The sequence below is a fragment of the Sus scrofa genome, chromosome 4 (assembly GCF_000003025.6).
Source record: "Sus scrofa isolate TJ Tabasco breed Duroc chromosome 4, Sscrofa11.1, whole genome shotgun sequence".
NCBI lineage: Eukaryota > Metazoa > Chordata > Mammalia > Artiodactyla > Suidae > Sus > Sus scrofa.
The window spans coordinates 64869848-64882737 of record NC_010446.5 but is presented as its reverse complement, the minus strand read 5'-3'; positions in this window follow the sequence as shown (position 1 = coordinate 64882737).

The following is a 12890-nucleotide window of genomic DNA, read 5'->3' as shown; positions in this document are numbered from 1 at the left end:
ATTAGTGTCCTTATAAAAGAGATCCCCAGAGAGCTCCCTCACTCCTTCCATCTTATGAAGACACAGCAAGAAGATGGCCATCTCTGCACCAGGAAGCCACCTACACCACACACCAAATCTGCTGGTGCCTTGATCTTGGACTTCCCAGTTTTCAGAACTTGACACATACGTTTCTGTTGTTTATAAGCCCCCTGCTCTATGGTATTTTGCTGTAGCCATCTGAAAAGATTAAGACAAGTCCCAAAGAGAGGGACTCCAGTTTACATAGAAATTACTTCCCTTTATTTCAACAGAATTTATAGTCAAAAGTGAACTACACCAGAGTTCCTGTCCTGGCGCAGCGGAAATGAATACAACTAGGAACCATGAGGTTTTGGGTTCAATTCCTGGGCTTGTTCAGCGGGTTAAAGATCCAGCATTGCCATGAGCTGTGGTGTAGGTTGCAGATGAGGCTTAGATCCCGCATTGCTATGGCTGTGGTGTAGGACAGCAGCTGCAGCTTCTATTGGACCATTAGCCTGGGAAACTCTATATGCCTCGGGCAAGGCCCTAAAAAGACCAAAAAAAAAAAAAAAAAAAAAAAGAGCCTAGTATGCAAGATTTGATTATTCTGGAGCATTCAAAAAGGATTTGGGTCTCGTTAACCAGCAATTTTCTGAAGACCTAAATTTCTTAGAATTCTAAGCAATATTTCTTTTAAAAAACAATTGTAGGAATTCCCTGGTGGCCAGTGAGTTAAGGATCCCACATTGTCATTGCTGCAGTGAGGGTTCAATCCCCGGTCGGGAAACTTCCACATGCCACAGGCACAGGAGCCAAAAAATAAAAAACCAATTGTATTTATCACATACTTCTTTTTTCTTTTTTCTTTTTAACATTGCACCCATGGCATATGGAATTTCCCAGGCCAGGGGGTGAATTAGAGCTACAGCTGCTAGCCTGCCTATACCACAGCCACAGCAACAAGGGATTGAGGCTGCATCTGTAATGTACACCACAGCTTATGGCAATGCAGGATCCTTAACCACTGAGTGAGGCCAGGGATGGAACCTGCATCCTCATGAATACTAGTCAGATTCGTTTCTGCTGGGCCATGATGGGAATGCCCTTATCACATACTTTGAAACATTACCCCTCATAACTCTAAGAAACTTTAGAAAAAAATTTTCTTTTTATGGCTGTGCCTTTGGCATATGGAATTTCCCAGGCTAGGGGTTGAACCGGAGCTGCAGCTGCTGGCCTATGCCACAGCCACAGCAATGCCACATCCATGCTGAATCTTCAACCTATGCCAAAGCTTGTGGGAACACTGGATCCTTAACCCACTGAGCAAGGCCAGGGATCGAACCCACGTCCTCACTGAGACTAGGTGGGTCCTTAACCTGCCAAGCCACAATGGGAACTCAAAAAAAAAATTTATTTTCCCTTCTATTTTGAAAGTGAAATAGAAAGTTAATAAAATTGTGCTGAAAAGTTTGAGACTAAGAAAAGGGAAGGACTGTGTGCTGGTGAGTGTCACAGCAAGAAGGATAGGAATGCTAGTGGGTGCATGGGTATTTGTTCATTAGTTTGGGGCCTGAATCCTCAGGCCTGAGTCCATTTACTGATAGCAGGGAGCCCAGAATTTTGCCTAAAAGCTAGGGAGGAACCGAGGGGAGAGCATTGAAGGTGTGAAGTAGGAAGTATGGGTTTCTCCCTCCGTGTCCCCTTCTCTTTCCCTTGTTTGGTTTATATAGATGATGATGATGATGATGATGATGATGATTTTTGGTGCATCCCTTAATCCCACTACATTTCCTTTCTCTCCTTCACCCACAAATTCCACCAAGATTTGGAAGCTACAGTGAGAGTTTCGGAGTTCCCATTGTGGCTCAGTGGTTAATGAATCTAACTAGGAACCATGAGGTTGCAGGTTCAATCCCTGGCCTCACCCAGTGGGTTAACGATCCGGCGTTGCCGTGAGCTGTGGTGTAGGTTGTAGACGCGGCTCGGATCCCGCGTTGCTGTGGCTCTGGAGTAGGCTGGCGGCTACAGCTCCAATTGGATCCCTAGCCTGGGAACCTCCATATGCCGTGGGTGCTGCCCTAAAAAGATGAAAGACAAATAAAATAAAATAAAATAAAATAAAATGAAATGATAGTTTAAAAAGTTACTTGAGGGGGAGTTTCCGTTGTGGCACATCGGAAATGAATCTGACTAGGAACCATGAGGTTGCAGGTTCAATCCCCGGCCTCACTCATTGCATTAAGGATCCAGTATTGCTGTGAGCTGTGGTATAGGTAGGCAGCTGTAGCTCTGATTAAACCCCTAGCCTGGGAACCTCCATATGCTGCAGCTTAGGCCCTAAAGGCAAAAAAATAAATAAATAAAAATAAATTTAAAAAAAAGTTACTCACTATAATAATTTTTTAAAACTTTATATTGTCTGTTATACTTTTTCATTTATTCCTCTGATATAATATGTTGTGGCTAACTGATTTTATTTCCTGAAGTTCCCTGGTGGCCTAGCAGTTAAGGATTTGGCATTGTCACTGCAGAGGTGTGGGTTTGAGCCCTGCCTGGGGAATTTCATATGCTGCAGGCATAGCCAAGAGAAAAAGAAAAGAAAAGTTATTCCAACTTTCTTTGCTTACTATTTTTTAAATGGTTCGAATGAGTCAATAGCCTGAAACTTGTGCTTTTCTTTGACCTAGAAACATCACTTCCAGGAATCTGTATTAAGGAAATAAGCAAATGGATGTGTAAGGTCAGTTGTATCAGGCTGTTTATTCCAGAACAGTTTACCACATTGAAAACTGTATTTTCTTTTCTTTTTTCTTTTTTTTTTTTTTTTGTCTTTTGTCTTGTTGTTGTTGTTGTTGTTGTTGTTGTTGCTATTTCTTGGGCCGCTCCCGCGGCATATGGAGGTTCCCAGGCTAGGGGTTGAATCGGAGCTGTAGCCACCGGCCTACGCCAGAGCCATGGCAACGCGGGATCCGAGCCACGTCTGCAACCTACACCACAGCTCACGGCAACGCCGGATCCTTAACCCACTGAGCAAGGGCAGGGACCGAACCCGCAACCTCATGGTTCCTAGTCGGATTCGTTAACCACTGCGCCACGACGGGAACTCCGAAAACTGTATTTTCAATACAATAACTTCTATATTCAATAAGAATGCTGATTAAAGTAAGTTTAGGTATATCCATACAATTAAAGGCTATGCAGCCATTAAAATTAATTATGTATATAAGTATGTATTCCCATAAAATATATTTATATTATATAGTGAAGTGACAAAAGTAGTTTACCAAATGATGTGTATCATGGTCTCTATTTTACGTAAATATACGTACACACATATATAAAGGAAAAAACTCCAGAAGAAAACATGATAGAAATTGAATACATTATATGGTAATAGTTATCTCTAGTGATGTGATTGTAGGTGATATTTCTTTTGCTTTCTTTCCTTTTCTTTCCTTTTGTCTTTTTAGGGCCGCACTTGGGGCATATGGAGGTTCCCAGGCTAGAGGTCAAATCAGAGCTGCAGCTGTAACCACAATCACAGGAACACCAGATCCGAGCTGCATCTTCGAACTGCACCACAGTTCATGGCAACACTGGATCCTTAACCCACTGAGCGAGGCCAGAGATTGAACCCACATCCTCATGGATACCGGTTGGGTTCATTACCGCTGACCCACGACGGGAAATTCTGTGGGTGATTTTTCCTTTTTTTTGTTCATATGTAATTTCTCATTTTTTTCTCATTTTTCTTTTACTTCTATAATGAAATTAGTTTACTATATTAATATATATTAATATGTATATATTAATATATATATATTAGTTTACTATAACTGGCAAAATTAGCTGCTTATTATAGGTGACAGTTGACTAATTTGTATAGAAAATGGCATCCATTTTTGTTCTAATTAATTTCATAAGCCTGTTCTCTCCCTCTCTTTCTAACTTTCCCCCCTTTCTTTTGTTTCTTCTCAATTAAAGTAAGTTCTCTTTTACTGGCGAAACCACTGGTGAGTAACTTTTTGAGGCCTCTGGAGCCCAAATGTGCCTTCAAGTAAAAAGCAGGTAAAATGAAAAATTCACTACTCCAGGGATTTGTTCTCTGATGGAAGTGTTCCTAAGACTACTAGGATTTTCTTTCACTCTGCTTAATTTTAATGGTTTTTCAGCCTCAAGATAGCTGGGGACGATAGGCTTCTGAGGGATTCAGCATGCGGTGGCCTCCTTACCGGGACAGGCAGTGACACGCAGCGACTGGGGGAGTGGGTATTCTTTGAGGCGGTATCACTGAAGCAAAGTAAACTGGAAATTGAGATAGTTCCCCAAGGCCTCTAACCCCTGTCCCCTGACCTATGTGTCTTTTCCAGACACCGCCTAGCCCTGAATTATCCTAATAATCCAGTATTCGGCATTTTACAAATTTCCAGAACAGCTGCCCAGGATTCCTGCCACCTGCCCTTTGTCAAGGGCAATGCCATTGATGGGTCTGCCTTGGATGGTGGTAGCAATAGGCTCCTCAGCAGGAGAGAAGCCATCACTCCAGGAGACGCATGGACTTCTAATATCTTCTGATACTGCAACCCTGAACATGAGGTTAAAGGAACCTAGGCAAGGATCAGGACCTGGCATTGGCACGTACTATTTTTAGTTCCTCTGTTGGGCCCAGGTGACCTGGGGGAACACTCAGCTCCTCTGTGCGTGGGTTTCTGGTTGACAAAATGAACGGAGTGATATTGTAGGCTGGGGAGCTACGTAGTGAAAGGCCGAGGAAAGAATGCCACAAACGCGTATTCTCAGCAGTGCTAATGTTGACGCGGGTGCTCAGAATTCTTTCCCTGATTGTATCTCTGCCTTGGTGTGCGTCCCTGAGCCCTTAGGCTATTGCCGTGGCCTCCGCTTTCTCATGCATAGACAGGCAATAATACTCTGTTCTCTCTCCTTTCATTATATGGGCACTGTGAGGATAAAATAGCAAGTTAATGAGATTGAAAATAGGAAGAAAATGTTTCTGAAGGCTTTAATGTTCTCAGATTTTCAGGTCCTGATTAAATAGAAGTTATTGTTTCAAGAAAAATCTGTACGGTTCATATCGTGTACATATTGTTTCCTCCAGTGCTGTATTTATTTCACAATTTCTCTTTCCTTTCTGCACAGATATGGAAGAAAATAGAGGCAAAGTAAAACAATAAGAGTGAGAAAGCCGAGAACAAAAGTCTGGGCAGTCACGTTAAGCCTCAGACCCACATTCTGCTGGAACTAGCATGAGAATGCCCCTCTGATAGATTTGGAATGGTGCATTTGATCGGGTGACTAAAACGTCCACCCTGGCAAGGATGTTCTCACGTGGAGAAATAGTGCAATTTTATCTTGGAAAAGCACAGAGAACACACTTCTTGAACACACACAATACTGAGGACATTTCCTGGAAAACCGTTGGCCTTTGCCTGGGACAGTTGCATCACACAGAAATGTTTGTGGTTCAGGTTTATAAGCAACACAGGGTCTGAAGCCAATGTACAACTTTGGCTTAGGACAACAGGTGCCAGGTCTAAGCTATTAGGCACTTTCCTATTTGTACTATTAGGAAAAATCTTTCCTCCCTAAGATGCCGACAAATCAAAGCAATAAACTACCTTCTGAAAAAAACAAAAAAAAAATTTTTTTTTTGGTCTTTTTTCTTTAGGGTCACACCAGAGGCACATGGAAGTTCCCAGGCTGGGGGTCAACTCAGAGCTACAGCTGACAGCCTACACCACAGCTCACGGCCACGCCAGATCCTTTACCCACTGAGCGAGGCCAGGGATCGAACCTGCGTGCTCATGGGTACCGGTCTGGTTCATTACCGCTGAGTCACAAGGGGAATTCCTGAAGGAAGCACTTATTTACTTAATTCAGACTTTGAAATGACTTCCTCTCCTGTGTGCCTTTCTTTTCTTTTGTTCTAAAACTACATCTAGAAAGAAGGGAAATGGCCAAAAAATGTTCTTGAGTTTTCTAATGAATTTTATGTCGTAAATATTTATCTTAGAGCACGGACTGTGAGGAAATGTATTCTTTTCTAAAACTATGTTCTTTCTGGAAGGGCAAACAAGACTAATAACCACAATTACCTGCCGTAGAGAAATGGAAAAGCGGGAGGGGGTCTTCACCTTTTCGTAGTTTGTGATGTTTGCACCAATGTTAATTACCTCCAAATTAAAATACGACTTAAAAAGGAATGTTTACCTGCGGAAAGAAATTGGCAGTGAAGAATGAGGAGCTGGAGATTTCTTTTTATGGAAGAATTCTGACATTTTTGCAATGTGTATAAATACATAAGTGAGGAAATAAGAAAGAAAGGGAGGGAGGGAGGAAGGGAGGAAGTAAGGAAGAGGCATTCCCTGGTGGCCTAGTGGTTAAGGATCCAAAGTTGTCACTGTGGTGGCTTGGGTGGATGCTGCAGTGTAAGTTCTAGCCCTGGCCTGGGCACTTCCATGTGCTGCAGGCTTGATCCAAATAAATAAATATTCATTCATAATTAAAAAGAACAAACAGAAAACATCAAAAGACTTCTGTATGCCCTGCTCCCCGGAGAAGAATAGATGAGCTTCTCATTCCTTCTTTTTGGAGCTCTCTTCCCTGTGCCCAAGAGCTGCTCTATGATTGTGGCATGAAAGGAAAGGCCAAAGTCCATTCTGAAGTCCAAACCAAATGGTGATTTCCCTGTTGAGCTTTCTCTGTACAGACATAATAAGGTTACACGTTCCCCGTGAAAAAGCTACAGACAGATTACACCAAAACTGTAAAACCGTTTTAACACTTACTTCAGCTATTATTATACGTGACAAGTATTTCAAAGATCAACCAAATAAGCTGTTTTCCTAGGAAATGTTTCCAGTAGAATACTTCTTGAATAAAATGCTGCTTTTCTTAAGTTGTGGTAATTGAATTAAGATGTGAAACCTCAAGTCAGGAATGAAAACCTATCAACTATAATGGAAAAAATAAAAATCATTTAAAAAAAAAAAGAATGAAAACCTACCTTCTTAGCAGAATACTTTTAGAGAAGCCTCTAGCTATGACAATATTTCTCAATCCTCTTATTTGGCATGCACAAAATAGAAATAGATTGTCTTCTTTACCTGGCAGCAAATACATATGTGGGTTTTATAAATATGACAAGATTCCAAATTTGACAGTGTATATCTCTATAACATGTATCTATTCATTCAGCCATCAGTCATTTCTCTTACTGTTCATGAGGCTCTGCATGAGATGCTCTGAAGATATGGAAATAATAAGACCCCATTGGAAGATGGCCGGCCGCTGGGAAAATCAGAGATCACAAGCTGGTGTGATAAGGAAGGTGTTTCTCTGTAGGCACCGGTTTACTCTGGAATCAGGAAGGAAAATAACACCTCTCCTGGAGGCTGGCTGTGGAGCAGAAAAAGAGTAGTGCATTTAAAGCACTTAACCCACACCTGACTCATCATAAAGGATTACTAGGGATTAGCTATTTTAAAGAAGGGAGCAGAGTTATAGTGTTTTGGGGAAGCATTTCAGAAGAATATGTAACTCAGTCTGAAAGTGGGGGAGAGGGGAGAGAGAGGAAATAGGAAGATGTACTTTTTTTTCTTTTCTTTTTAGGGGTGCACCTGCAGCATTGGGAAGCTCCCAGGCTAGGGGTCAAATCAACCTGGCAGCTGGCAGCCTACAGCATTGCAGGATCTGAACCACATCTGCAATTTATGCTGCAGCTTGCAGCAACGCCTGGTCCTTAACCCACTGAGTGAGGCCAGGGATTGAACCCAAATCCTCATGGATAGTAGTCAGATTCTTTTTTTTTTTTTTTTTTTTTTTTGTCTTTTTGCCATTTCTTTGGGCCGCTCCCACGGCATATGGAGGTTCCCTGGCCTACGCCCGAGCCACAGCAAGGCAGGATCCAAGCCGCGTCTGCAACCTACATCACAGCTCACGGCAACGCCGGATCGTTAACCCACTGAGCAAGGGCAGGGATCGAACCCGCAACCTCATGGTTCCTAGTCGGATTCGCTAACCACTGCGCCACGACGGGAACTCCTAGTAGTCAGATTCTTGACCCGCTGAACCACAATGGGAACTCCTGGAAGAACATGTACTTTATTTATTATTATTATTATCATTATTTGCCTTTTGTCTTTTCTAGGGCCGCACCCTCGGCATATGGAGGTTCCCAGGCTAGGGACCCAATCAGAGCTGTAGCCACCGGCCTACACCAGAGCCCCAGCAATGCGGGATCCGAGCCACATCTGCGACCTACACCACAGCTCACGGCAACACCGGATCCTTAACCCACTGAGCGAGGCCAGGGATCGAACCCGAAACCTTATAGTTCCTAGTCGGATTCGTTAACCCCTGAGCCACGACAGGAACTCCAAGAAGATGTACTTTAAAAGCTAGTTGAAGGAAATAAATAAATAAACAAAAGCTAATTGATAGTTTCTAGTACTGCATGAAGTTCATAAATAATTAGTTGATGATCTTAAAAGAAGGCTGGATTTGATCAGGAGCTTGAGTTAAAGCAGGGACTTATCACCTAGTATACTAGAATAAAAGAAACCAAGGCTTCCACCTTAATTGCCTATGGACTGTTTTATTTTATTTTGTTTTATTTTTGCTCTTTAGGGCCACGTCCAAGGCTTATGGAAATTCCCAGGCTAGGGGTCAAATCAGAGCTACAGTTGCCGGCCTACACCAGAGTCACAGCAACACAGGATCCAAGTTGAGTCTGCAACCTACACCACAGCTCCTGGCAACGCCAGATCCTTAACCCACTGAGCAAGGCCAGGGACCGAACCCAAAACATCATGGTTCCTGGTTGGATTTGTTTCTGCTGCCCCACAAGCGGAATTCCTATTTTATTTTATTTTATTTTATTTTATTTTGCTGCACCCATAGCATGAGGAATTTTCTGGGCCAGGGATTGAATCTGCACCACAGTAGTGACAATGCCAGAGCCTTAACCCCTCGCGCCTCAAGAGAACTCCAGCCTGTGGACATTTTACAATGACTCTTTTTTGTGGTAGACTGTGCTGGGTATTGCAAGATGTTTAGCAGCCTCCCTTGTCTCTACCCAGAGATGCCAGAAGACGCCAGAAGCAGCCTCCTGGTTGTGGCACTCAAAAATGTGTCTAGGAGTTCCAGTTGTGGCTCGGCAGTTAAGGAACCAGCCTAGTACCCATGAGGACACGGATTCGATCCCTGGCCTCACTCAGTGGGTTAAGGATCCCAAGTTGCTGTGGCTGTGGTGTAGGCCAGCAGCTGTGGCTCTGATTAGACCCCTAGCCTGGGAACCTCCATGTATCACAGGTACAGCCCTAAAAAGACAACAACAACAAAAAAAAATGTGTCCAACCATTGCCAAATGTCTCCTGGGGGTGAAAATTGCCCCTGGTTAAGAACCACAGCCTTAGACCAAGATAATTCCATTATGTTTTTATTAAGTCTTGTAAGGTATGAAGATGCACATGGAAAAATAAGATTGATAGAGAATTAAATATTTTCTTATTTTGATTGCTGCTAAATGTATTGTAATGAGAACTATCAAATTAATGTGTCTAGAGACTGGTTTATTCTCATTTCTATTTGCCAGTCATAACAGGTCTGAGACATAACCCAGGAAAACATCTCAAATTTAACATGGGCACCACTTAACTAACTCAGGGAAAGGAGTGCCATTCTAGCTGCTCAATACCTCTATTAACTTAAGCTTTCTTGGCAGAAATTGTAAAATAGGGGTTTTTCGTCATTAAGGCCACCAGCCTTAACATTGCTGACTCCAGTTTCCTGATGTCTTGCCCTGGTCTACTGACACAAGATTCTGGAGTGGTGACCGATGTCACTCATACTCTTCCCAGAACTTGATGGGAAACTGTAATAAGCAAAGGTAGCCCAGAGGCTGCTGGGAGATTTTTGTTTGTTTGTTTACCTGCTGGTATAATTGCATCCCACCTCTCATGATACTTCTTTTTTCTTTTTTTTTTCCAGGCTTTTTTTCGGGCTACACCTGAGGCATATGGAAGTTCCCAGACTAGGGGTCGAATCGGAGCTGTAGCCGCTGGCCTAGGCCACAGCCACAGCAACAGGGATGAGCCGCACCTGCAACCTACACCACAGCTCACAGCAATGCTGGATACTTAACCCACTGAGTCTGAAGCCAGGAATCAAACCGGTGTCCTCATGGATATTAGTCGGGTTCCTTAACCGCTGAGCCACGATGAGAACTCCTCTCATGCTACTTCTAATTAAGCAAACTTAAGTAGCGAATCGTGGTTAACTGGAATTTACTGTGTAACAAAACCAAGAAATACTTTTTTTTTTTTTTTTTTTGTCTTTTTGTCTTTTTGTTGTTGTTGTTGTTATCTCTTGGGCCGCTTCCTCGGCATATGGAGGTTCCCAGGCTAGGGGTTGAATCGGAGCTGTAGCCACCGGCCTACGCCAGAGCCACAGCAACGCGGGATCCGAGCCGCATCTGCAACCTACACCACAGCTCACGGCAACGCCGGATCGTTAACCCACTGAGCAAGGGCAGGGACGGAACCCGCGACCTCATGGTTCCTAGTCGGATTCGTTAACCACTTCGCCACGACGGGAACTCCAAGAAATACTTATTTTATCATTTTTTTAAGAAAAAAGGAAATCAGAAGAGGAAAGTTTATAATTGAAAAAAATTTTTATTTTTAATGATACCCTCAGGAAAAGAGCTGGGTATGAGGGAGTTCCCTTATGGCACACTGGGTTAAGGATCTGGCATTATCACTGCTGTGGCACAGATTTGATCTCTGGCCTGGGAAGTTCCATGTGCTGCAGGAACAGCCAAAAAAGAAAAAAAAAAGGAACTGGGTATCCTTAATCACAATTTATTTATTTATTTATTTATTTTTAGTTCAAATGCATGGGGTTTTTTAAATTTAATTAATCACAATTTATTGATGAGTAGATTGATTCCTCTGCCAATACATAAAGGATCAAAGTGTTCTTTCTCTTTAGATGGTTTATATCATTTTTACTTCCAAAATGCTATTGAGAGTTTTCCTTAAAAAGCATACGTGCATATACAAGCACGTATATGGAGGAATAGCCCTCTTTTATCAAAGCCAAAATTAGAGCATACTGTACACATTTTTTCTACGGCTTACCTTTTTTACTTGACAATATAATGCAGAGGCAATTCCATATCAGTTCATGATACTATAACTCAGTCTTTTAAACAAATGCATAGTATTCCATTGCATAATTTATTTCACTAGCTCTTTATTGACAGTCATGTGGGTTGTTTCCAGCATTTTGTTACTATAAATACTGTAATGGGAGTTCCCTTCCTGGCTTAGCGGTTAACGAACCCAACTAGGATCCACGAAGATTCGGCCTTGCTCAGTGTATTAAGGATCCAGCGTTGAGTGAGCTGTGGTGTAGGTCGCAGGCACAGCTTGGATCCTGCATTGCTCTGGATGTTGCATAGGCCAACGGCTGTAGCTCCAATTGGACCCCTAGCCTGGGAACATCCATATGCCGCAGGTGTGGTCCTAAAAAGCAAAAAATAGGAGTTCCCATCATGGCGCAGTGGTTAATGAATCCGACTAGGAACCATGAGGTTGCAGGTTCAATCCCTGGCCTTGCTCAGTGGGTTAAGGATCTGCTGTTGCTGTGAGCTGTGGTGTAGGTTGCAGATTCGGCTCCGATCCCGTGTTGCTGTGGTTCTGGCATAGGCCAGCGACTACAGCTCTGACTCGACCCCTAGCCTGGGAACCTCCATATGCTGCGGGAGAGGCCCTGGAAAAGGCAAAAAGACAGACAAAAAAAAAAAAAAAAAGAGCAAATAAATAAATAAAAATCTGTAATGAATATATATATTTATATAGTCTTTTTGATCCTTTTTTCCCCCTGCATTTGTGGCATGAGGAAGTTCCAGGGCCAGCGATCAACCTCAAGTCACAGTAGTGACAAAGCTGGATCATTAACCATAAGCCACCATAGAATTCCCTATATATGATTTTTCTTTCTTTTTTTTTTTTTTTCTTTTTAGGGCCGTACTTGTGGCATATAGAAGTTCCCAAGCTGGGGGTCGAGTCGGAGCTACAGTCTCCAGCCTACACCACAGCCACAGCAATTTGGGATCCCAGCTGCGTCTGTGACCTACAGCACAGGTCATAGCACCCCCAGATCCTTAACCCACTGAGTGAGGCCAGGGATTGAACCTGCATCCTCATGGATATATTCGGGCTTGTTACCACTGAGTCACAACAGGAAATTCTTGATTTTATGTGTATATAAAATCTTCAGATATAGTAACAAAGGTACAGTATGTTAGGATACAACCATTTTTGTAGTGGGAAAATTTTGACACTCATACTATTTCGAGAATCCCACTTTAAACCACTGAATGTTCAGCTGATTTCTTATTATCTTTTAAACTTTGAACATGATTTAACTCAACACCCAGTGTATCTTCGTTTATCATCTCATGTATCACCCCAAGAGCTTGACACAAAAGTCAGTTCACTCTCTATAGTGGGGATGAGATGAACTATGACAGGGGGGTCCCAGGAGGGTGACTGTAAGAAGACAGAGGCCAAGTGGGCTGTGTCACCCAGGGAGCCACCATGGCGAAGCATGCAAGTGGCCATGAGAGAGGCCCAATCCCCCAAGCCTGTCAATTATGGGGACCACAGGAACGAAACTGTCAGGTAAGGCAAAGGGTTGTTCGATTGTATCAGAAGAAAAAGTCCAGACCTGACAAACAGGATCCTACACCCAATTCAAATGCAACAGAGCAAGGAGTACCGGGCCCTCAGGCAAGTCCCAGACTTGAGTTCATTAAATAATCCAAGGCATTCTTTTTTCTTTTCTTTTTTTTTTTTTTT